The 27,374-nt window shown below is 43.6% G+C and overlaps 1 long non-coding RNA gene across 1 annotated transcript; it reads right to left on the bottom strand.

Moving 5' to 3' along the window:
- Positions 1–27,374, bottom strand: LOC118899134. The gene is made up of 3 exons (XR_005020892.1): positions 27,310–27,374; positions 13,772–13,854; positions 1–124 (listed from the first exon to the last, which is right to left on the bottom strand). It is a non-coding gene; the product is annotated as an uncharacterized LOC118899134 (long non-coding RNA).

Below are 27,374 nucleotides of genomic sequence, written 5' to 3'. Positions count from 1 at the left end.
CAGTGGGCACTTCCTGAGTGGCCATCTCATCCCAGAAGGGGTAGCAAGCTCTTGGCGGGTGATAAGCAGACTGGAAACCACAGGCCATTCGAGGATCTTCGTAAGAGCTGAGAGGTCCCTGCCTCTGTGACCAGGAAAAAAAAGGAAATATATTAAGATTCCCTAATGGAAGAGCAACTTCATATCACCCATAAGTAGGAATCATCCACAGATGATAACAGAATAGAACCAACTATTGATCACCAGTCCCCATCCAAAAAAAAAAAAAAAAGATACAGGGAATGGGAAGGGTTTCTGACTTAGACTATGTATACATTTATTTTCATCTGTTTCCCCAAGCATTTGAAGAATTTTTTTAATTTTCAAATAAGGACCCATGGTTAATAGCAAGGCAGAATCTTGGTCATCTTTACACAATCCTGGTTTGTTTGTTTGTTTTTATGTAAACTTACTCTATAAAAACACCATGAAAGGATATTCTTACAAGACTTTCCATTATCACAGAACCAATAGGTGACAAATGCCAAAGGAAAAACAAAAAATGGACCTAAATGATACAAATCACTCTTTTTTCATTTAATCAATGTGCATAGGTTTTAACGATATTGATTGGTAGACTGGAATTCTCAGTTTTTCCCAACATTTGGGTACTTGTGCAACTCTCTTAGCAGTTTTATAGAGTCCACAAAATATACTCTCCACCCAGTACTCTCTAAGGAGGACAAATATACTATGTGGGAGACCATGATTTGAAGTGTTTAAGACCCTATTCTTTGAAGCCACATATACATGGATTCAAATCCTGACTCCATCACTTACTGATGGGGGGCCTGGGCTTGTTCCTTTATCTAAACCTCAGTTTACTCAATTATAAGATGGGAATAATAATACCTACCCCATAAGGTAGGAGGATTGAATGAAATAATATGTGTAAGAAAATAATACATAAAGCAAAACAAAATATGAAATGCATGTCATAAAATTATGTATTACTATATGAAATGCATGTAACAAGGAGTGTACATGGAGCCTAATATAAAGTAGGTGTTAATATGAGACCCTTAACATTCCTGGGATTAGGCAAGAAGGTTAACAATTAAGACACAAAAGAAGGAGCAAATTCATGGAAAGAAGATTTCCTAAGAATAGGAGTCTAGTCTACGCTGGCCCACCCTCAACTTTCTTTTCTTTTTTCTTCTTTCTCTCTTCTGTTTGGCCCCTCCACCTCCATAAAAACCACAGTTAAGAAAACAGAACTTTGCTAGAATCTGATGTGATTAAAACTATCAATGTTAAGGTGCTAATTAATAAATGTAACCCCTCAGGTGGAATTCTCATCCCTGAAGAGTAGCTTGCTAACCCACAGTCAGAGCCTCTAACTGGAGCACCTCTTACATCCTCCCTCCCCTTGAGCGGCAGCCCCATTACATTAGATTCAATCATTCACTGTCTACACTCTCTTCCCCATTTTGCAATCATCCATTCGCTTAAGCTCAGTAAAAATAACATAAGAGGGTATACTGGCACAGAGAAAAATGGCAATCAAGACCAAAATGTAAAAGGAGGTTTTGTGCACATTAATTTACGTGATATTTTTCATAATATTCATAAAGTCATTCAGACTAGGGCTGGATGAAGTTTACTTCGGGGCTGTTCCTCTTCCAGGTGGGTTAAAGGTGCTGAGAATGGAATAAGACCCTGGGGGCTGAACGGAGTCACACTGAGTTGTTGTCTATCAAAGGCTAATGTCCTTGGCTTCCGCTACCAGGAGGCCCTGGTGAGAGCCACAGGAATACAAACAGAGCACTGGCAGTCCTGCCATTTGCGTTTGGGACTGAGATTTAGGGAAATCAGCTCAGCTGAGCTTCGGTCAGAAAACGTTTCCTTAATTCTGGCATAAAACCATATTGCTGACATTGTATTTTAATACTGTAAGCTCCTGAAGCAACTACATTAAGATTTTCTTTGTGGATCCCCAACAATCTTTTGCAACAGAATCAATTTCAAGCACATTTCCTAGATGAGCTGTGTGCTCTCAATGTCTATCCCCCTTTTTTCATATTTCTATAGAGTCTTTCTCAAAATTCAATGTCAAGTATCAGAGTTGTAGGAATAGGGTCTCAAGTGAGGAAATTTTGTATTTAAATGGCATAAAGGAGCACTCTTAAGTGACCTGGCCCCGTCTTCTTTGGGAGAAGTGTGTGCATGGTATGCCTAAACCACAAGGTCCTTGTAAGAAGGCAGTAGGTGGTACCACTAGGATCCTTGTAGACAGGTGGTGGGTGGTTTGGTGCAGGCCCTGCTAGGATGGTGGGAACAAGAGGAGTACTTGAATTCAGGTGGAAAATTTGAGGCTTTCTCTGCTAAGGAAAGGCCACTGAAGGTGAGGCATGATTCCCAAAGAGGTGTTGAAGGAAAATGATCTGAGCGCGCTGTAGAGGGGAGATAGAGGGTGGGAGTAAGTGGTGGGTTAGGGATAAAGCAATGAGGTTCCAGACCCGGGCAATGACCACGTGACTATACAGCGAGTCAGCCCACAGCTTTGACCGACGACCATGTATAGCATCTCCTTGAGTTTCGTGATTGGCATTTTTCGTGGAGTCTCTCCTGCTCCCACAGCAGGCTCTTTGTTGTCAGGGAGGGTTCACTTATTATTTTATACAGGGAAGTCTATTTTTAAGACACATTTCCTCCTTAGCTGTCCTCAGTGGTGCCAGGGGAACCTATTTTTAAGAATGAGAAGGAGATAATGCACCAAGCCTAGCATGAACCACGAACATCTTTGCTCACAGATGCTCCTGGGAGCATCATGACCCTTGTCACCTAGACACCTGCCTGTTTATTAGACATTTCACAAACTGACTGAATACCTATTTCACAGAGTATGAAAATGACATTTTTACTCAAGAGAACCACAGAGCCAGTTCCAATTCATTATGAAACCTTCTCAGTTGAGGAGAAAGAAGCTGCTTATTAACAAGTGAGAAATCTGGGAAGCAAAGCCCCCACCGACATGCTTGAAAAGGGCACCACCCAAAACGAGTTCAAGTCAACATCTTCCTTTCCTGGCTGCTGGTGAATGGGGGTGAGTTCAGGAGATGTAAGCAACCCTCCCAGCCCCCATCACAGTTTAGGAAACCCATCTGATGGGTCCTCACTCATTCATCCCACAGGGGATTATTGCAAGGAACTAACATACGTCGCACACCACCCCGTGCCCATCAGTGATCTAAGCATGATGGAGAGACGGTCACGTTTAATCCTCACCATAGCTGTGCAAGATTGGTATTCTTATCTTCATTTTACAGAAGAACAAATTGAGGCTTTCAGAGGGCAAGTAAATTTCCAAAGACCACACAGCTAGTAAAATAATGGGGATAGAATTCTAGTCGAGGTCTACCTGATTTCAGATTGTCTTTTCCTGTATCTGTGCAACGTGAACCTTGTGTGGCTCGGATTGCTCAAGCAGGGAGGCTGCCGTCTCATGATAAGTACTAGATGGATTATGATAATGGACACTTGTGAACAAATCTGTATCACACAACTAGTCTGTGCCAACTATTGTGTTAGATGCTAAGAATACAGTATGAGCAAAATACGAACTTTACCCTCAGCAGTGCGCAGACCAGTAAACAGGAAATTACAGCAAGGAGATGTGACAGGGTTAAGTACCGATGTGTAGGGGGAGGAGAGTGACAGCAGGTAAGACTTCCTAGAGGAAGCAGATTAAGGTAATAACCGAAAGGTCAAGTCAGATTTAGCCTAGAACATTCGGTGAAGGTCTACAGAACAAAAGAAGATGACACATCTAAAGGTGCCAAGGAACGTAGATGGCGATGTAAGAAAGGATCAGAAAGACTCGGCTTGGGGATATAGAGAGATAAAGACTGCTGTTTGGTAGTGACAAGCATGAGGGGAAAGTGTGCTCTTGGCAATGAGAACGCCTGCAAAGGAGAGCAATTAGCAAGAATGAGAGCTGGAGGGACAGTGTTGAGAGCCAGAAACACCAGACCAGAATTTGGCTGCAGGAGAAAGGCATTAGAGGTTGTATTAAAGCTAGTAAGAGAGTGACATGGTGACTCAAGATGTCCTAGAAGGACCCACTTGATAGCGCTAAGTAGGATGGACTGAGCAGGAGCCGGTGAGGAGGCTGACAAGGCAGCCGTGGTGCCCTGCAGAGCCACGTCAGAGCCTGGGGCACAAACGGAAAAATCAGTACTACTGATCCTAATTGTATTTATTTATTTACTTATATTAATTTATTTTTTTAATTAATTTATTTTTGGCTGCATTGGGTCTTCGTTGCTGCGCGCGGGCTTTCTCTAGTTGCAGTGAGCAGGGGCTACTCTTCGTGGTGGTGCGCGGGCTTCTCACTGCGGTGGCTTCTCTTGTTGTGGAGCACGGGCTCTAGGCACGCGGGCTTCAGTAGTTGTGGCACATGGGCTCAGTAGTTGTGGCTTGCGGGCTCTAGAGCGCAGGCTCAGTAGTTGTGGCACATGGGCTTAGTTGCTCCGCGGCATGTGGGATCCTCCCAGACCAGGGATTGAACCCCTGTCCCCTGTGTTGGCAGGCGGATTCTTAACCACTGTGCCACCAGGGAAGTCCCCCTCACTGTATTTAAATTTTTTAGTTCTTTTAATAATTTTTGCATTCATTTTGATTGTCAAAGTTATTGCATTAAGATTTACGTAGCTTGAGTACTGCATTTGGGGGCCGCGCTTCAGCTTTGCCCCCATTTGAATGCTTCCCCTCAGTTCCGGTGCTGAGCGGTAGCCAGTTACGAAGAGTCGGATTAAGGTCATGAATGTAGAGGTGAAGAGGAAACAAGAAGTGTAAGATACGTTTCAAAGGAAGAGTCAACATGATTTTATGACTCATAGGAGATGAAGGCAAGGGGGGATCCAAGATCATGCTTAGATTGCTTGCTTTTATAATAGTGGAAATGGTGAGTTTAAGTACATAAGTAAGGAGGTTGGAAGAATATTTCACTTTAGGTTGTGTTCAGATGGAGAGATGGCAGAGCAATTTGGTGGAGAGGTCCCTAAGGTGGCAGCATGACAGGAGAAGACAGGAAAGGATACAGTTAGATCTAGGAGCGTAAAGGATCTAGTTAAAGTATAGAGTCAGGGAAAATGGCAGTTAAAAAGAAAAGAGAAAGGATCAGAAACGGCTCTACCACACCATCCAGCAATTGCATTTCTGGGTATTTATCCAAAGAAAACAAAAACACTAATTTGAAAAGATATGTGCACCCCAATGTTTACTGCAGCATTATTTACAATTACCAAGATATAGAAGCAACCTAACTGTGCACTGATGGAAGAATAGATAAAGATGAGAGATACACACACACACACACACACACACACACACACACACACACACACACACACACGCAGAGGAATACTACTCAGCCAAGAAAAAGAATAGAATCTTGCCATTTGCAACAATGTGAATGGGCCTAGAGGGTATTATGCTGAGTGAAATAAGTCACACAGAGAAAGACAAATACTGTATGATTCCACTTACATGTGGAATCCAAAAAACAAAACAAATGAACAATAACAAAACACAAACAGACTCACAGATGCAGGAAACAAACTGATGGTGGCCAGAGAGGAGGTGGGGTGGAGGGATGAGTGAAATAAGTGAAGGGGATTCAGAGCAGTTATCAGATAAGTAAGTCATGAGACCACAGTGTACAGCTTAGGGAATATAGTCAGTAATATTGTAGTAAGTTTGTATGGGGACAGACAGTTACTAGACTCATCGTGGTGACCTTTTTGTAATGTATGAAAATATTGAACCACTATGTTCACTTGAAATTAATATAATATTAAGTCAATTATATTTCACTTTTGAAAAAATGGATCTATAAAGTTGCCTGTCGTTGGGAGGAAAAGTGAGGGAGAAACAACAAAGAAGGGCCAGTTAAAGACACAGGAGGAAAAACACAAAAGTGTTCGGTGCGGGAGACACCAAGGGCAGAGCTTCAGAACCGTGTGGGTTAGCAAGCGGCTGCTAAGGAGAGGGTGGTATCCACGCAGCCCCGGAGGGCCTGGGTCCCCTGGGTGTCTCAGGAGAGCACGCACTCCTGCCCTGCTGTGTCACACGCTGTGATGAGCCCCCCCCCCATCTCCAGGGGGCAGCACTGCTGTCCTTGTCCTCTTAGAGGCGTCAGAGGACTCGAGCCTGCAGCCTAAATGCTTTGCCTTTCCGATCCTGGAAAGAAACAGCATAAAGCCCTGAAGTCTGGAAACTACTAGGACGAGGGACACACACTTGTCTCTGCTCCACGGTGAGCCAGCTGTGACGTCACCACCACAGCCGACCACTGTCCCCCCTGCTGCAGTCAGGGCTTCATCTATGGTATTACGTCCCCCTTGTTCCCCTGTCCCGCCGGTTCCCCTCTCCGATGCTTCCACCGGGGACCTCCGTCTCCCCTCCCCACCCACGCGGCTCCCTCCCTGTGGCCGCTCTTCACCTACCCCTCAGCCCTGCCAAACCTCACAGCATTGCTTCTGCTCAGAGCCTTCCTCCCCTCTGCCCCCTCCGAAGACCCCCTCAGTTGGAAAAGAGGGAACAGGGGAGTCGTTTTTCAACACTAAATCGCAAACTAATGGTGGCGGCGTTTCTGTAAGCGTTCATTTCTGTCTTGAGCCAAGCAGCCTTCAATGTCCAGGTATTTGCCCCTCAAACCCTTCCTGACCCTTCTCGTGTATGTGTTACTCAGAGCACAAACTCTGTGGGAGTACATCTGTCTTTTCTCTAACCGACTTCAGAATTTTAGGGTTTAGCCTTAGCACCGGGCCATAAACATATAAGACACATAAATATTTCTAGATGCTGCTGAGCTTAAAAAAATATACGTGCCCAGACGCAAAGCTGCGTTAACCCTGGCTGGACGAGCACAGGGGTGTGCCATCCACGGGGATAACTGTATTATTCTAGGCCTGGCACACATGTTCATACACTCCAGTAGGAAGACAGGAGACTGGAAATCAGGAAGCCTGCGTTTGAGTCCTGCTCTGCCCCTAAGGAGCTGCGTAGCCTCCAGCCCGTCTCTTAACCTCCTTAAACCTTTGCTTCCTGAGGACGTTGGCCCCGATGATCACCAAGTTCCTTGCCAACTGCAAGTCTCCTTTTTGCTGACCCGTCCACATTCTTTCTCCTGACCTTGTAACTGACAACCTTCATTTGATAAAAAAAAAAAACCACCCCAGGGTGGAAAAAAAAGCCTAGAGAACCAGAAGTTGTCATCATTGAGATTCATGACATACAATGTCCCCTTGAAAGGTATTAACGCCTCCATGTTGTTTGCCTTCATTCTTCCCTGAAATGTGCTCCCATGCCGTTCTGCCACCACCTTTCCCATTTTTCAGTAGAGAAAGTGAAGTTAGGAAGTGCCTGCCTAGCTGCTGAACTATCCGGGGGCTCTCGCATGCTAGGTGCAAGTCTGTGCAGTAAATGGGGAGTTTCTCATCTTAAATCCTTTCCCCTCGTTGCAGGCAGTTGCCCTTCCAGGCTGGCCGGACCGACTCTGCAGACCTGCCGTCGAGTCTGGGCTTCCTCATCCTCAGAAGGGGCTAGACCAGCCAGCACCTCTTTACATTCACGGAGAAGCGCTTTTGGCATCGCTGGGGGGGAGGAGTCTGGGGCAAACTGCATCTGGGGCACCTCTGCTCCAGGGGGGCACATGCATCTTGCTCCCTCGAGAAAAAGGAAAGAGGCGACACGGAAACACCCCTCAGCTCTCCCACCAAGGGGGAGGGGGCGAGGGTGGTGCAGCCAAAGGAGAGGCAGGAACAGACAAAATAGGAAACCCTCAAAGGGCGATTTAATTTTAGACTCAAGGCCAGGAAATTCTTTTTAAAACAATAAGAGTGATGGGCTTGGGCCCTGGCGAAAGGGCAGGCCGGACCGGTGTAGGTTTCTGAGACAGAAAAGAATCTGAAGCACAGAGAGAGCAGAGGTGGGAATAGTGGATTCTGCTCTCCATGAAAAGCTGTGCTTGGCCTCCCCACGGGCCATGTGGACCACAGCTGAGGCCACCCTGAGACGCCCCCAGGCCTGGGGCTGCAGACCAAGGCAGGGGAGGGGGGCAGTGACCGATGCTGCAGCTTCTCACGCCAGCCTGAGACCACAGTCCCCTCCACTCAAGACACTTCTCGGTGGGACCTGCCCCAGTCCTGGGCGCCTGGACTTGACATTCTCTCGCTGAGAGATATGGGGTGAGATGCCTGTCACACATCAGCTTCCACTCGCTTAGCGGGAAGCCTTCAGACTCCCAGTGACCCCATGGGGTCCCAGCCTCAGGCATCCATCCCAAGTGTGGAGACGGAGAGTGAAGCTGACTCAGAGCCTCTGATAGGACACTGGGAGAACCTCCCATGGTGGAAAAACTGGGCAGGGATTCCGATTTGCTCAGCGCTCTACAAAATGGAGTTCTGGGGGTGTTTTGTCCTAAATTCAACTCAGCATGAATAAAGCGTATGAATCCATGAATTGTCATAAATTCTTATCCATCCCCACATTTCTTAAGAATGATCAAGATGCATTTGATGGTAAGGAGTGTCCTAAGCCAGGAGCCGGGAGATCTGGACCAGACTCCAGATCATACTTCTAAGCTCGGGCAACTTAATTTAACCTCTCAGGACCTGAATTTCCTAATATTGGGAGATGGCCTCTAGGTTATAGTCTGGCTCTAAAATTCTCCAGTTTGTGCTAACTGAACCCAGTATCTTAGAAAATCCCCACTTTCTAAGATGATGGGAAAATACACAACATCTCTCTTTTTCCTTCACTTTTTCTGACTACCACTAAGAGTTATGGTTACAGATCATTTCTTAAACATAATGTTCCAGCAACCTCTCCAGAGGTAAAACCATCACCACCCCAAGCGAAAAGAAAAAATTTTCTTTTCCAGTTTCCATTTACATTCTAAATTTCTTTTTCTGTATTCTCATTTCTCTAATCTTGAATACCTTATCCACTGCTCTCCAGGATTCCCAGAGAGAAGGAAAAGGCATGTGTGCTAAGCTTCATAGAAACAAGCACCAGCCCTTCCCAAACTCCCAAGAAGTGCAGGGACTGCACAGACACCCCTGTGAACACATCCTAAGGCATGTGGGGTGGAGGTGAAGAGTGCGAACAGCACTGGCTAAGAAGGGAATTGCTTCCCAAGGAAGCCCAATTAAACTGCAATTACTCAAGATAAGAGAACCAGGTCTGTTTACACAATGGGGTTGTAAACCACCAGCCCATTACAAGAGAACTTTGATCTGGTGGCAGGGGAGCTATTTCTAGTGCAGGGTAGTGATGAAGCAAGGAGGTTTCTCAACAAGAATGTCTCCATCTTGACCCCCATAGCCCCATCTTGTTCTGGAAACACCCTTGTATGGACAATCAGTGGAATCATCTCCACTCCTCCCTCTATGTGTCCATCTCACATGACCAAATAATCCAGAGAAAAAATAGAGAAGAGGTGCTAAACACAGGGAAAGGGAATTAACTGAGGTCATATTTGTGGCTGGTATCACAATGACCTGACATGGTAAGTTATACTCTGTGCTTATTTTGCAGATGAGGACATTGAGGCTCAGAGGAAGTAATCTGCCCAAGGTCACACGGCTGCGGAGTAACAGACCAGAATTTAACTCAGGTCTTTCTGACTCCAAAGCCTAAGTGCCTTCCATGGTACTTGGCCGGGCTGCGTCCCACAGCTGCCTGGCCCAGGATGGAAGGCTCGGAGCCTTCCATGTGCTCTGGCCCTCTGGACAGTTACTTGCCCGGCATATCGCTGTATTCCCAAAGGCCTGAGCGCTGAGAGCAGGTGAGTGGGCAGTCGTCTATTCCTTCCCTCTGAACAGTTCAAGGTGCTTCCTAAGCTCACATGGCTCAGGGGCCATCGATCCTCAAGGACCTCCTCCGCATCCTCCTTGCTGGTGAGGTAGCCAAGGACAAGGACGTGTTTGGTCAAAATTAGGGGCAGCCCATCCTCCCACGCCTGCCCTCCCCCAGCTCTGCGGACTCAGCAGCATGAAGGGGAGGATGACACAGGAGAGGACCAGGGCTTCGAGGGACTTCCAGGGGGCACGGCGGGCTCGCTGAGCCAGCATAACAGGAAGGAACGCTTCCTCCCCTTGGATGAAAGGGTCCCTGACACACAACCCATATTAAGCACCTGAAAACGTCACCCCCTCCAACACAATGGCCAGACAACTTCCAGAAGTGTCATTTCCCTACCACCCCAGCTGTGATATCACTTCTTTCATGAAGGTCTCCCAAGAGGCTGACCTTACGAGGGAGAGAACTTGTGTCCTGCTTTTGACAAAGGGGTCCCGAGGCAGATACTGTGAGTTCTGTGTACAACGGCCAGTACCCGAAGTATGGGATGAATTTTACAACTGTCGCTGTGATTATTTTAAGGCTTCCCCTGGTACAGCAAATGATCAAATCACACTAATGCTACCTCTAACACACAAATAAGGAATCTGAGATTTAGCAGACTTCAGAGCCTAGAAAATATTCGTGTCCTAGTTTAGAAGATTGTTTCTTGGACAACTAAAGCAGCCTGCTTAGCAGAACCCCTCATAACATGGATATAGTCTCACTTTTTTTTTCTTTTTAAGATTTCCCTTTCTAACGCAATAATTACAAGTAAATACACACAGTACCACCCCACCTTCAAACCTGATCTTGTGTCTATTCTAGGGCAGGGCTTCTCAACCTTGGCACTACTGACATTTGAGGCTGGCCCATTCTTTGCCATGGGGAACTGTACTGTGCAGTGCAGGATGCTTAACTGCATCCCTGACCTCTACCCTCTGGATGCCAGTAGCTCCCCCGCCCATCAAGTTTTGACAACCAAAAATATCACCAAATATCCCCTGGGGGCAAAATCACCCCCAGATTGTAAAGCAATTATACTCCAATAAAGATGTTAAAAAAATCACCCCCAGATTAAAAACCCACTGTCCTTATGGTTTTCCTTTCACCCTCAAACTTCCCATGCCTAGGACAGTTTCTCTTCTTGGTGGTCCAGGCCAACTAACTCAGAGACCAGAGCGCTGGGCAGGAGGACTTGAATGATCGGGTTAAGCACCACTGGTTGAGCTCCAGACAATGAGGCTCCAACAGAACTGAGAAGACTCAGGTGCCTGGGACGTTAAAGTTCTTGTCTGGGAAAGTCAATGAAGCTGTACTCACTCCTCCGCGAAATCTTAGATTGGGATTGGGAGTGTGAGGTTTGCTGGTTTCTCTCATATGCCAATGTCCCAAGGTTATATTCTGTAGACAGCGTAGAAATTCTTTGACTGTTATTACAGCCCAGCCTAAAGTTGGATGGAGGTTGTCTGTAGGAGCTGGCTCATTGAACTTGAGCTTGTACTCATCAATTTTATTTGCTTATTTTTTTTTTTTGATTAAAAAGGACGTCGGTGAACAAGTCAGAGGACTCTTCTGCATGTTCTATGGTTCTGAAAGTTTGCCTAACCAGTTCCAGTGATGGAGAAACTGAGGTCCAGAGAGAAGTTATGAGCGGAAGTGCTAGAACAATGACATAGCAGTTCTCCCATATCACTTTCTGCTATTACCCAAGCAACTCTGAAATATGGGAGTGAAAAGGATCCCACGTGCTGATAACGTTTTTCAGGTATGGCTGCTGGGGATGGGGATAAATGGGTTCTTTGTTGTGAAACCAGTGGAAACCATTCAAAAGGCCTTAAAAATATCCAGGGTATTCAGCCAGGGCTGGGGTCTTCAGTTGAAAATACACACTTAAGAGTTGTTCTTGGTTTTTTTCTAAATCTCATACAATTTCCAGATGCCCTGTCTAGGATAACTTAATATTATACCTGCAATGTGTATACTTGTAATAAAATTTATTTCAGTGCCTAAAATAAAATAAATACAAATTCGCATGGCATCGCTTTTTCCGACAGGTTATTAAACTTGTTTAATTGGATTACAATATGGGCAAAAAGAATTAACGTAGGCTGGCTTTTTTTTTTTTTTTTAATTCCTGTCCTGCCCCTAGGTTCATCAGAATCATTGTTTTTAGATTCCATATATATGTGTTAGCATACGGTATTTGTTTTTCTCTTTCTGACTGGCTTCACTCTGTAGGACAGACTCTAGGTCCATCCACCTCACTACAGATAACTCAGTTTCGTTTCTTTTCATGGCTGAGTAATATTCCATGGTATATATGTGCCACATCTTCTTTATCCATTCGTCTGTCGATGGACAGCTAGGTTGCTTCCATGTCCTGGCTAGTGTAAATAGAGCTGCAATGAACATTGTGGTACATGACTCTTTTTGAATTATGGTTTTCTCAGGGTATATGCATAGGCTGGCTTTTAAATCTACCTTTCCAAGTCAATGACACATTTTGCCCTGAAATCACAATATCCTTGTTTACTTTAACAAATCTCTACAAAATCACCTTTAAGAAAACTTTAGTGTCATTTGTGCTGACCTTAGATGATAACCTTTGTGTGAGAAGCAGAAGGAGTCTTTCCCTGGCAATGTCTCCAGCCCTATGGAACTTAGCAAGCCTCTTGGCAATTTCTAAGCAGAAGGGAATAAATTTTGGTCTGGACTTGTGTGTGTGTGTGTGTTTTACACATATTTCTGAAGTAAACTGTACTCTAAACGTTTTCCTGATTCTAATTTTTTAATAGTGAATGACGTTTATATGAAAACAGAAGCCACTTAAAAAAGAAGAAATATGTATTACAGAACAGCCAGTGAAGAAAGATGTGTTAATCATTCCTTGAACATAAAATACCTTTTTAAGTAATTATTTTTTCAATGCTACAGAAAATAATTTTCAAACACATCAGATCTTTTGATATACAATTACAGTGAGAGGTCATGGCAAACTGAAGGGTACCAGTAAAAAATTCTGCAGAACCTCAGACTGGACAAAGCCTGCAGTCAAAAAAGAGCTCTGGTTGACTGGCGTCTATATAGACCCATAAACGTATTTGGCAGAGTTAACAGTAAACTTATCTGTCCATTTCCAGATTAAGTAAAAAAAGTTCAACATTTATGATGGCTATCTTTATACAAAAACACACAGAATTTAGAATCAATAGTTAATGATTCAATGCTAATATTAAAAGTTCACGTAACATTGGAATTGATGAATAACAGCATTATGGGATCTCTCACACAGTAAATTTATAAGAAATTTAGCTGAATATTTCTACTGATCAGCACATAGCTTGGGTGAAAGCCTTCTTCCCTAAGAGCAAAAGCCTTTAGTCCAGTTTTAAAGTTCCTTTTACCCCTCTTATTCTAGGACTCAGGAATATTTCCTACTAATTTGTTGTCATATTTTATTTCCAGTTTCAAATTCTGTGATTAGAAAGCTTGTATATTTTAGCTTTTATGTATGAGGAGAAAAATAAGTTCAATTATGCTAAGAATAGGTCTAAGGTACCTCAACGTGCGAAAAATCTTCACCAAATGAACTGAGCTGTGAAAAATCACCTGGCTTTAACCGTTACTCGTGTTTGAGTCATATGCTCTGCAACACAAAAATCTTTCTCAGCAAATCCATCAGTCTTGGATGTTTTACTTTATATGGTGATAAAAAGACAGGTAATCTCACAATGTAGCCCCTCCAAAAAACTCAGAGCTCATTCCAGCTGTGGAGTTGGGTCCCCGGCTGCTTCTGTCTAGGAGAGATCAGAAAGCAGGAACCGAGGGAGGAGAGGGGAGGGCACGGTGGGCAGGGGGAGGGCAGGGAAGGGGGCCCACTTACCACTGCTGCGGGTCGCACCGCTGAGTAGGGGGCGGGGCCACTCACTGCAGACTCCACAAGGTAGCTCATCACGCCGTCAGCACCTGTGTGGGAAAAAGCATTCACTGGGCCACTGGGTGCAGAACATCCGTGGACCAGCAAGCAAAGGAGGGCTCGGAGCAGGTCTCCTTAGGAACCGTGGCGTTCACTTCTTTGTGTCACAGAGAAAGAAATTAAAACGTAGAAAAACAAAGTGGCCAACAGAGAGTAAGGCACACCCCAGACAGAGCCAGTGCCCTGACTGCAAGGTAGCCTGGGTGGTGATGACTGCTGCAGACAGTAAGCAGTCAGAGCCCAGAAAGAGACCCTTTAGAGGGTTTCTGGGCAGGAATGGGTCTTGTGTGTCTTTTTTAGAAACATTTCCACTCCTATATCTCCCTCCCTCCACCCCCAACCGGGTCTGGCCCTCCATACAAAGTGTGGCATTTATCAACTGATGAAGGACAGAATAGAGAAAGGATTGGAGAAAAGAGGGGTGGAAAACCTCCATCGAGGAGGCATGTCAACCAGGACCCTGAGACAGATAAACAGAGAGAAGACCCGAAAAGGGGAGTGAACATTATCCATCTTGAAAAAAGGAGAAGGGCTAATTAAATGTCTTGTTGAGAGCTACTATCTCCATTCAAAGTCTGAATGACCATCACGTTTGAGGAATGTTCTAGCTGAAGGGACTTTCCAGCTAGCTGTCGGTCATCAGGAAAATCGTTTAAATAGCAAACATTTCTGTTGATCCAAATGCTCTCTAAAGTACACTAGCTCACACACTTTCATAAGTTCAATATTACACACTAAAAAAATGTCTTTCTTGAATGATTTAGAAGATTAAATTCCTAGGTATGTCATTCAGAGGCCAAATTCCTATTGTTAGGGAGTGACATTTGAGTTTCCACTTAGCTACTTTCCACTTAGCTACTTTCCACTTTGTATTTGTCTGTCCTTTTCCTTTATTCTTGGGAATAATTAAAGCCACTGACCCCATTTCAAGAAATATAAAGAATACGATATGCCTTATGTTCAATTTACAACTGTGTTCACCATCTTGATACAGCTTGACAGCCAATGAGCATATATATCTTCTTTCTTATGAAATGTATTTAAATAACATAGTTAAGGGACTTCCCTGGTGGTCCAGTGGTTAAGACTCCGTGCTTCCGCTGCAGTGGGCACAGGTTTGATCCCTGGTTGGGGAACTAAGATCCCACATGCCACGCGGCGTGGCCAGGGAGAAAAAAAAAAGCTAGACTTCAAAAATAAATAAATAACATAATTAAAGTTCTGCACTACAAAGTTATACTGACTAAGGGCTACCATCACACAGCAACTAATATCATACAGTTGAGAAGTAAGTTAAAAATCTTCTGAAGACGTAACTTATCCCAGAGCTGTGCTTATTGTTTTTAACTAAAAAGTCACCTTTTTATGATGTCTTTTCTCCCCAAAGTAGAAGCAGTCAAATTAATATTAATTTTAAAAAACTAAAATAGCTAAGGGTACCTATGTTCATCAAGATGTTGTTTTCTAGTTTTTCAGGGACTTGATTGCCAAAAATGGCCCTTAGGAAGAATTCCCAGGTGGCAAAGCGGAAGAGTAGAAAAAGATCGAAGTCTCTAGTCCAAGGACACTGTTCCCATCTGGAGCCGTGGTCCCCTCTTCAGTGCTTCTTTCTAAAAATAGTGAGCAGCTACCAAGTATCAGACCCTGCGCTGGGTAGAGGGCCTGGAGTAAGAAGAAGCCTATGACAGGTCAGTGTGGACACCGTCCATATATTGTACAGAAGCGTTGCTGCTTTTCGTCTTAAATTCAAATTTTGAAGTCCTAATGAGTCATCATTTACCCATCCACCTGCACTTCACAGTTTTGGATCTACTCAGAGATGAGACTTAAAAGTTGACAACATAGATTGTGTCATACTGAGAACGGCTCAACCAAGATCTGATTCCTTAGGGAAAAGTTGCTCATCCCTCCAGGGACCCACAGGGCAACCTAAACCTTTGGGAAATGTCCAGCTGTGGCAGTGCTGCTTTGTGCAACCCATCCAGCCCTCCGATTTCCTCCAAAAAAGCCCCCCCTGGGTCCCCTGAGTCATCACAGGCCCCAATTATTTATTCAACAGGCACGTCAAAGGCTTCCTTTGCCAGGAACTTGTTAATCATTCAGTAAATAATTACCCTGTGCCTGCTATGTGCCAGGCACTGTTCTGGGTGCTGGAGATACACAGGTAAACAAAGACCCCGGACCTCGTGGACCTTACATTCTATCAGACCCGGGACAAAGGTGAGAAAGACAGATCTCCATCTGCAGGCAGTGGGGAAGACGGGGTACCACAGAACTAAAATACAAGGTGATGAGGAGCTTACCAACAATATGGAAAAAACTAAGCAGCCCGTTTTGCCGAAGGCTGGGGAACACGAAACCACGGAAGACTGCACAGTGAGAGGTGTGACCACGTGGCCCTATGGACCCTCCCTAGACTCTCACGAGCAGCAGAAGACCTTTACCCTTCTGAATTCCTGTTAGACTTATACCTTTGTAAAAGAAAGCACCTTTGGAATCAGCAGACTTGTCCTGAAGCCCAGCTCAAAGGCACCAAGAGCAACGTACCTCCTCCTAACAACTCTCCACGTAGCTGGGGAAAAGGTTTAGTGGAAATGTGTTTTCTCTTTCTGATGGATAGAGTGAGTGAGGAACCCCGTGGGCCCCCATATGGTCCATCCTGAGCTGGATTCTCGAAGCTTCATGCGCTGTGACTGACGGTCCCCTTGGGGAAAAGTCCTTTGCCCATGGAGGAAGCAGGAAAGAGGGAGTTGCCAGGGCACTCAAGGGCTCTCATCTCAGGAAATAACTCTGGGACAGAAATGGATGACCGCTTCATTATTTTCTGGAGAAAGAAAAAAAGAACCCGGCCTGTTTCCACTTGTAGATGGTGACACAGACCAGCTGCTGTAGATGTAAACCCTTTCAGAAAAACTGTTTGGGTAAAAAAAAAAAAGTTTTTTGACGTGTTGGCCGAGGAGAATTCCCTCCCACATGACAGCTATTTGGACATCGGCTGGACCGACTTTTTTGTCTTGGCATTATAAACATTTATGCCTAAACACAAAACAACTGTGTGAGTTCAGATTTACTCCCCAGCCTAGCGGCATCCGGAGGCCTGTCTGAATGCAGAAATGGTTTGAACCCTTGGTAACAGAGAGCCGTGAAGAACTGAGTTCATTTCCTTGAATGGGACCAGCAGTGGTAGAGCAGCAGAGTAAAGTTGTCCTCAGTGAGTCTGTGCTTAAGAGGCAGCTGGGCTCCCAGCTGCGGTCCTCCCTGGCCTCCAGGACCCAAGGGGAGCACTGTAGGTCCATTCCTCACCACCCCACTGACCTCTCCACTCCTCTAACTAGGAACTCTGTTGTTTTCTTAGGCACCTGATGCTATTTCTCACGTCCCTACCCTTCTCCCCTGATCACCTCTGTGAGAAATGCCCTGCTACCATCCTGCTCCTCAGGACTAACTAACCCCTTCTCCTGAAGCTTTTAGATTCATCTCAGAAGTTTTAGCCACCAGGAAATCCTTCTTGAACTGCTGTTCATCCCAGCCTGGGCTGGCTGTCCCTTCTCTGTGTTCCCCACGTGTGTCTCCATCACTGCACACAACATACTGTTTTATAAATGCCTGTTCCTACCCGCCTCTCCCACTAAACTCAGAGCTACTTGAAGGCAGACACTATGCCTTTTTCATCTTTGTCTCTCCAGAATGTAAGACAGACTGAGGGTTATCATGGAATTCTTTTTTTTTTTTTTTAATTAGTGAATGAATGAAAGAATGAATGAACAAATAAACTGGTCTCACAAGACTGAAAATGTAAGAGATAGATCAGAAGTAAATGTATTCGATTCTCAAATCAGAGACTCTGAATAGACGGCAGATCTGGATGGAGATTCACTGGAAATAATAGGTTTGTTTTGTGATCCCTTTCTAAGTGAGAACTCTTTCCCTTTATTCACCCGCCATTCAATGTCGCCTCATCCAGAAGCCTTTCAACCACCCGTGTAAACAACAGCTTCCTGCTCCTGATCTGACACTCAGCTGCTTCTTTCTTGTGTTCCTGACTCCTATCCCACTAGAATTTAACTCCGTCAAGGACAAAGTTTAGTGTATTTCTCCACTCCGAATCCCTAGATCCTAGGCCAGTGTTGATAGGCAGCTGGCACTCAAATAACTGTTGAATATGAGAGTGTAAGTTACAAAACTTTTACAAACACCTGAACTCACTTAAGCCCCTTTTTTTACGGGGGTGGGGGGCAGACTCGGGCCAAGCTGAGACTGACACTAGCCCACCAGCCACCTATCCTGTCTATCCTCACCACCCTGGATAAAAATGGGCAAACCGTGCAGAGGGAAAAACAGGTAGCAGTTTGGTTTACGTGGGCATCTCGCATCCACTAAAGCCTTTGGGACTCTTGGGAGATCTCGATTCTTCCTAAAACACGTGACTGCCTCTGGAGACTCCTGCCCGGAACAAGCCCACGATCCAGGCCAGGATCTACAGGCTGACACTTCCTTCCATCCAGGTCTTTCCAGGGGCAAGGTGGGTGACACACAGAAGGAAGGGAGGAGGGGGACTTGGAGGGGTGTTTCAAGCCAAGGCAGCAGAAGAGCAGGGAATCCCAGAGACAGGGCTTAGTGGAAGCTGAATCCAGTTCCTATCAACTCTGCCCCTGCTTGGCTGCATGTCTAGGTGATAACTGTGACATCACTTAAGGGTTTTTCATTGGGGTTATATGCTCTTCAAAGAAAGACTATGCCTTTAGATAAACAACCCCATAAACCACACTTCAAAATTTTTTCTTTTGAAAATAATTTTTGCCAAAATATATATATTTATTGAAAAAATTACAAGAAAAATACAGAAAAGTCTATCATGAATGTCAAAATCACCTGAAATTCTACCATCTGGAGATAATTGTACTAATACTTTATTCAACATTCTGCTGGGTATTTTTTAATGTGTCCATACAAATATACACATGAGCAGAATTTTACCTTCACGATATTATTCTCTACATGCTCTTTTGCAATCTGCTTTGTTCACTGACGTTTGACATGATGTTATGGATAGTTTTCTATGTCAGTAAATACAGTCGTACATCCCAAAGTATACAGCTGTCGAGGATTCTATTGTATGCATGCATCATACTTTTCTTAATGAGCCTCTTATTACCGTAAAATTTATTTGTCCCCAATTCCTTGTCATTATAAAAGTTCCTAAAATATTTCCTACTCCCTTTAAATGACAAAAGTGGTATTTTGGGGACAAAGAATATGTACAGCGTACATTCTATATTTGAATACATATTGACAAACTTCCTTCCATAAGAGAGAAGCCAGAATTATAGTGCCACCAACAAACCCATTGTGATTTAAATTTGACCTTGCCCTCTCATCTTTGTGTTAGCCTATAGGTCAAGAATTATGGCTATAACATATGAAGACTGCACACGGGGAATACAAAAGTGCAATAAAGCTGTCACAGAAAATATAGATGATGCATTTATTTCCTCTTTGCAAGTTGGACTGGAATGCAGGAGAAAAAGAATTCGGTTTCCAATAGGACTAACCATTCAAAGGACACTTTCCCCGAATGACAGCACCTTTGCCAAACTAAAGACAACAGTGTCACCCATGTCACCGAGGCAACATCTTTCATGTGCAATGGAAAGAGTTTGAATTTCTTCTTTCCATATGACATGTAAATCTGTTTTTAACGACTCAGACTGAGTGTTACCTCTTTCAGGGAGCTTTCCCTAAAACTTCTTGTCAGTTAGATAGACATTCTCAGTCCTCCAGCATGGGATTCACTTTCACAAGGTACCAACCAAAGTTCAGAGTACTTCCTGCGTCTCAGTTTCTGCTCCTGCATCATGAGTTGCTAGAGAGTAGGGACCATGTCTCTTTAGCTGGCACATCGTAGACGTGCAATACTCCTGTTGACTAAATGAAGGAAAGACCTGTATGTGAATAGTTAGTATGTGAAGAGTTATGTCTCAGTGCTTGAGTTTATCCAAGACAGTGAAGATATCTCTGGGACAAAAAAAAGGGACATCACCTGTGATGACATGTGTCCGTATACAACCCCAAGGTTAGATTTCTTTAACGTTAACTGCAAGCAGGGTCATATTTTTCTCTAAACTAACAGACATACCCCATTGATGAGTCTACTGTCTTCCATTATCTTCTTTCTAATTCTCATGAGTAGTCCATCTGTATTTTTCAAATCATTTTAGAAGATCTCTCCCCTGATCTGGCAGTGTAACAAAAGCTACCGAGTCCTGTTCTCCAAGAACTCAAATGTAAGCAGCTTTAGATAGCTGAACAATCCTCACTCCCCCAAGGAAACTCTGTTGCTACCATAAGTAGAAAACAAATTGGTAAACAGAATTGAAGATGGTTTCTCTCTCTCATTCCTAACTCTGTAAGAACCTCATTTTCTTGACTGAATATTCCAACAGGACCGTAATAAACATTCCTTCTTATTTCAAGGAGCCGGCACCCACCCATAGAGACCATGTTCTCATCCATGTGCTATTGGCTTCTGGGTCTTAAACTCAATTCACCAATTCTTTCACTAAGTTCATGAGGCATCAACTCACAGATTAGTGAACGTGTCAGTCTTGTTTCTCCCCACCTTTACTGCTAACAATCCCCCAACTCTTACTTGAATAGAGGCTTGAAAATGACTCATATCCATCTCCTATTTCTCTGAAAACTCTCATCTCCTAATTAAGCATAATGCTTTCAGGTTCTGTATGAATTGACATAGCTCAACTAACCTTTCTTAGAATACTAAAAATGGACTCCTGTTATTGTAATATTAAGAGTCACTCACTAATATCTCCTGAAAGAGACAAAGAATATAAGATGGTTTTAAACTGCTGAACCATAACAGTCGGGGATAAGAGTGCCTCGTAGACTACTTTATGTTTCCTCCTCCTGGAAACAAATCCCTCTCCATCACTGTGCTGGAATGGCACTGTCAACATTGGGCAGAATGGTGCTGTCTGTCATAAACATCAAGGGAATACATTAAAACCTGTCCAGGAATTTTATGAGCACAATGCCAATCCTAGTCTCTGAAACTTTTCAGAAACTAACGCTCTGTTCTTTCTAGTGTGGGAACATCTTCTGGAAAACTAAAGGTAACATTCAATCAGCTGTTTGACAGTAAAAGTGGCCACAGCCTTGTCTTCAAATGCTATTCCTCAAATCCTCTATCGAACCATGAAATACAGCAAATAACCACCATTGTCCTTCAGACGTCCTCCAGGGCCATGCACATAGTAGGCACTCCATAAATAACTAAATAAAAAATTGGGATTTTTATCTAGCTAGCTGGTATTGAACAGCTGCACAGCCCTGTTATTAGGTGCTATGGTAATTCCAAAAGTGAGAATAACTCACTTTTCTTCTTTATAGAGTTATTTTTCTAGTTGATGAGATGAGAAAATTGATGACCTCGCTACTCAACAGTGGGGTCCCCGCAGACCAGCAGCGTGGGCAGCACTCGGGAGCCGGTAGAACTACAGAGCTCAGGTTCCACTCCACGTGGTTCATATGCACATTAAAGTTTGAGAAACGCTGGTGTAGGTAATGTATTATGGGTACATAAAAGATGAAGAAATGACTTACGGAAGGATGCTAAAGGAAAACTTCAAGAGAAGGTGGTGCTGAAATGGGCCTTGAAATATGGGTAGCTAGAGGTATGCACAAAGATTCAGAAGCGAGAAAACAGTAGATTAGAGAACAGGGAATAATCCAATAAGCAAATAGATTGTGGGGAAAATGGGAGATGAAATTGAAAGATCCTTTAGGGCAGATTACCAAACTAAAAGCTTGGGCTTTTGTAGGATAGATATAAAAGCATGATTGCTTGAGTTTTAAATAGTAATAATAATACTAATAGTAAAATTAACAATAATACATTATTAAAATTAAAGTTGTAGTATAAAAAATTGGAATTGTTTTCTTACTAAGAAACTAGAAACAAAAAAGAGTAAGCTGGAGGAATGATGTGAATCATCTTGGCTTCACAAGGGTGGCTATAGCAGAGGTCATGGTATATGAGATTCTTGGCCACGTCGAACCCAGAGAAGACCTGCAAGCTAAATGTCAACTCTTACCCCATGGTGGTTGCCAAAGAAATCCTTAAGGAGCCTAGAAGTTTAAAGAATTACTTTTCAACTCACAGTGTGTGGAGTTATGTCAGATATAATCTAGAATTTAGATATGGTTCCGGGTCTTAAGAAGCTCTCAACAAAACTGAGAGATGCCATAAATATAGAGATAGCTATTGAGAGAACAATGAACGGTGCCGGGAGAGTTCTAATAATGCCCTTTAACCTTGAACTAAAGCACACCAGCTGCCTGAACTCTCTCAAATCCAGCGAGCAACTTCTTGCACTATGTCTGATGGTCATTTTTCACAGTGAGGTTTCATTTGTTCTGTTGCCCAAATTGTAAGTTTCAAATTTCCCAGCATACAGCTCAACAGCTTCCTGGCATACTTATATAAAGAGGGATTTTGTAAAGTCAATGAATTTGCGAATTGGAAAAATCTCATGAAATCTGCCCATTTTTTTATTTGAATGAACTGAGCCCAGAGAGGTTAAGTTGTTTAGCAGAATGATAAAGAACTCCAGGTGACAGACTATGCATTGACGGGGAGTTCCTTACTGAGTGTGGGTCATGGGCAAATTTCTTTATCTCACAAAGTCTTAATTTCCTCAACCGTAAAATGCAGATAATGATACCAACCCTTTCAGAATTATTGAGGAGGGTTATATAAAACAAAACCCTTGCATATTACTTTATACATGATTAAATGGTCAATAAATAATGGTTATTATTACTATTATTGTTATTTTATCACAGTGCCTGGCATTAGTAAGCATTGACTAATTAATAGTAATAGTGGTTTTTATTCATTATTATTTTACTGCCCAAAGTGGCAGAGGTTATTTATTCAGATATTAGAGCCAGAACCCAGATAGCCTATATCCCTTACCTATTTTTCTAAAAGACTTGCATTTAAATAATCAGAAAAGGATCCCCTTCCATAATCATAGGTTGAGTAGCCTAATCAAGAATTTCACAGGAGAAAAGCGCCACAATTTCTATTGAATGGCAGTCTGTTTGTACCATTGTTATGCCTAAAACCAAGAAGTAAGCATTCTTCTTACAGCGAGGAACAAACTCATTGAAAGATTGCGTAGCACACATGGGGAAATATTGCAGCTTCCTGAGTTAAACCGATATCTTTTTGATAGAAATGTGAATCTTCTGTGGAGTAACACTTTGGCAACTAGATATAAATATAAGGAAGTCATACGCTGCAACGGAAAATATTGCGAGAGGTTTTGTTTGTTGGGTTTTGTTTAAATTTGTTTTGTTTTGTTTCTGCTTTTTCTTTAGCACGGTGCTTCCCAAACTGATTTGCATAGGAATCGCCTAGGAATCACCTGAGAATCAGGTTACAAGGCAGAGACGGACCCAGCAGGTCTGAGGTGCAGCCAGCCTGAAGGTCTGCACTTCCAACAGGATACCCGGACATGCTCATTTTGAGTAGCAAGGCGGTGTCTGGACTCACTTGGTTAAATTCATGAGTGGTTATAACAAGAAGGTGTTTGGATGGCAGAGGCCACTGGGGAACAGGCAAGAAGAATCCGGGCCACACGCTGAGCAGAGGTTTGGGTTGATTTTTATCTTAGCTGCAACACAAGCCCAGCCAGGGAGAATGCGCAGCTCGGCACCCGTGCCCACCTCTCAAGCCACGTGCCAGGTGATGGCTGCACCTGACAAGGCCTCCTGCCCTTCCTAAGGGGCCAGGGTTTGAGTTATTTCACCTCTTATGTCAAGAAACTGGCATCACTGCTCTTCCCCAGCCAAGAGGAAACCTTCTGGATCAAGGGTCACTGGAGTCACCAAAAGGCACTATATTTTTCACAATTTTAAGGGACTTAAATCTTTTGGAGATTCTTTGTACTATGTTTTGCAACTCATTATGCACCGAAAATTATTTCAAAATGAAAAGTTAACACATTTTTAAAATGCACAAAAGACTAAAACCCTGGGAGTTTCTACTTTTCCACATCTCTTGAAAATATAGATTGCATTTCCCTCATTGAGACTGTTTTCTTGGCATCTTCACTGAAAGTTTGCTGCTTGACTTCATTCTAGTAAGTTCTGTCCAAACTGTCCCCTCTGTTTTCTGGATGCAGCACCAGCACGTGGTCAGCAGGAATATCGAATCTACCCTCTTCTCTGAGAAACAAGATTGATCGAAAAAAAATCCTTCCCTCACTGCCCTAGGTAACTTTTTTTTCCCATCTGCTCTCCCAAAGCATTCACAGACTGCATCACATCACTTAACAATTATCTTTTATTTTTAATCTCTTTTCAGGTAACATCTTGCCTCCTAAAATAAATTATGTTGATTCTTTTTTAAAATGAAACATATATTTCTCCTTCTGTGTCTGTCAGAGCGCCCCACGAGGCTGGGCACGAGGGAGAAATTCAATCAATATCTGTCCCATTGAGGGAGAGATTTACTGATCCCGTCAACCTGACCTTGTAGCCTTTCTTCAGAGTCTGTGTCTTTCTAACAATGAATCATTAATCCACAGATTCCCCTTTGGAAAATTGGCCTAAGCCACAGTATTCTCCCAGATAAGCAAACCATCACTTTCAGCAGAAAAATTTAGCCTAAATTTGTGTAAGTGCCTCAAAGCTACTGAGGTTCCTATGAGATACGACTCCAGCCACAGCTCTGAACTCACATGCCTTTGGTTCTCATCAGGTCCCACCACCAACCAAGTCGTTCATGGTACCAAACCTCGGAGTCCTCATCTGCTACATGGGAATAACAAGACCGCCCACCTCACAGACTTCATTGTAGATTAAAGAAGGAGCCCATGCAAAGCACCAAAGGCCCTGAAACATACCAAGTGCTCAGTAAACTTTGGGGATGAGTATCCTTCCTTGGGTGGAGTGGAGAAGACCAGGTATTATATCCAGAGAATCATCTAGATTAAAAAGGTTGAGTTCCCTAAAGCTACATTTTCAGTACAGCAGGGACAAAGGAGATGAAGGGCAAAAGAATGAGTTGTCTTCATACCTAAATTGGCCCAGGATTGAAAGACCTCACAGGATTCCCCTCAAATGCCACCACTAACTTGCTGTTCACCACATTTATTTTGCTCAAATACTAAGTACATTTTAATTCCCATAAAGAAGGAAAGAGAGAGATAGAGGAGGAGGAGGAGAAGGAGGAAGAGGAGGGAAGGGGGGGGGAGGGCAGAAAGGAGGCTCCAGCTCCCTTCTGCTGGTTGATGCAGAACTGGGAGTTTTGAGTGAGCAATTAGAGAAGAAACATTGCTGTGGAAAACAGATCTGATCACCAATCAATAAAACCATGAGGAACAGGGGAACTTGAATTATCAGTAAGAAATCAGGCAAACACTTTGAGGCAATCAGCAAGGGAAATGGCAGTGGCAACTATCTGTTTCCAGAGTATTTGTTTGCCCTCCAACTCACCCTCCCTGGGGACCTGCATCCACACACCCAATTTGTTACAATGTTACTTCAGACTAGCCTTCAACCTTATTGGCACTATTTTTATTCTTCAAAGCTCTATGCTATTTACAACTATTCTCTCATCTTCATGAAATAGGTGGAGTACAAATCATTATTCACATTTCTTTCATTATTCACATTTCAGAGATGAAGAAAATAAAGCACAGTCAGGTCAGATAACTTGTTCTCAGTTCCAAAGCCAATGTCTAACAGAACCCAAGCACACTCTACTTTCCTGACTCCAAAGCCCGTGCTGGTGCCTTTGAACTCCATTATCATCTGAGGCAGGGAACTGGCCCAGATCCATGCTGTCAACCGGTCTCCAAGGTCACAGCCGACCAGATGTTGAAGCGTTACACCCTGTTACCCACCCTCCCCTAGGCTCTACCCTTGGCCTTCTTGCACCTCTAACCAACTAGCACCTCGGTGTAAGGAGCCGGTAAGGCAAAGATGCCCTCTCTGTAGTCCGGCCCTCAGCTTCCACATCCTCAGCGGCAGAACCAGGACGGAAGAGGCTGACCGGCTGCTTGCACTGTTTGTTTATTCACTACTGAGTTGGCAAGGATGTTGATTTACAATTAGAAGCAGCATGCGTCTTCAAATATTAATATTAATAACTACAATGCAGAATACATGAAAAGGTCTTTTCATCTTCAAAGCACTTTGCAGACATTAACTCATTAGCTCTCCCTCCCCTCCCTTCAGAAACAACAGGTAAGGAAGAATCTCCACAGTGCTAGGGGCCACCCAGCGCCCTCCCTGCCCGGCCCACGCCTGCAGAAGCAAAGGGGTTTCTCTTTAGATAAAAAGAAGGCAGGCGGTGCCATCCAGAACCACAGTCGTTGAAAGAGTCAGAGTGCCAGGCATTTTACAGATGAAATGGAGCTATCAGAGTTACCGTTTTAGAACCTGGATTTCCTGTTGTTTAACAAATATCTCTCTTTTCAGTTGCACAGGAATGGTATGAAGTAGGAGGGAAAATGGCCTTGTGATTTAAAAAAAAAAAATCTTACCCAAAAGGTAATAAGGAAAACCTGCAATCGAATGCCTTGATCTTGGTAACCCAGCATCTTCTGAATAGTTCGCCTACATGAAATGCAACTTTAAAAGGGGGTAACAGAGATGCTTTAATAGTAGAGAAAAAGCCCCCAACAAAGTGAGATTGCCAGATATAAAATAACCAATGGAGGAGAGCGGCCGTCCACAGCCCCCCTGCTTGTCCATAGTGCTGCCCAAGGGTTCAAGCTCTGTGGTGGAGGTAAAAATTACCCTCCTTGACTCTCAGAATCCCCCTGCCTCAGGTACAGTCCCAAGGTAAAAGTACAGTCCCTTGGAAAACTGTGAGTCACAGGACAGGGAAAAACACCAAAAAGGCTAGTTTGACCTGCAAGACTCAAACCCGTAGCAATTTCCTCAAAATAAGGGCAATTAATTAAGCTAGTGAGGTTAAAATAAAAAGTTAAAAAAATTAAAAAGAAAAACAACGGCTCACTAGGAGTGTAAGAGAAAAAAGGAAAGAAATGTCTACATTTAACTACAGCTTTATTTCTTTGGAAGTGCTCCAATATGTGAAGAAAATTCAGTTTCTGACAAGTACTCGGCAAGTGCCTAAAACGTGCATGCTTTTGCTCTTACCCAACAGGGAAAAGAGAGAAAAGGTCTTGATTTCAGACTATTCTAACAAGGTTAGGAAGTATTTTTGAAAATGGTTATTAAACAATTGAATTGAAAATACAGAAAAATGTGAAAAGAGAAAGCCGCTTGTATCCTGAAAGTTCCCATCAGTTTACCGGTTAATTCCACCAAATGAAAAAAAAAAAAAAAAAAAAACGAAAAGGAAAATGGACTGCAAAGTTTTAGGCAGAAACTCACACCCCACTTACCACTTTGCCGGAGAAACTGGGTGAAGAATAGGTCCTGAGTGAGCTTCCCTCAAGGTCTGTGGTCT

This window comes from Balaenoptera musculus, chromosome 8 (genome assembly GCF_009873245.2).
Source record: "Balaenoptera musculus isolate JJ_BM4_2016_0621 chromosome 8, mBalMus1.pri.v3, whole genome shotgun sequence".
Taxonomy (NCBI): Eukaryota; Metazoa; Chordata; class Mammalia; order Artiodactyla; family Balaenopteridae; genus Balaenoptera; species Balaenoptera musculus.
This window is presented reverse-complemented; position numbering and strand designations above follow the sequence as displayed.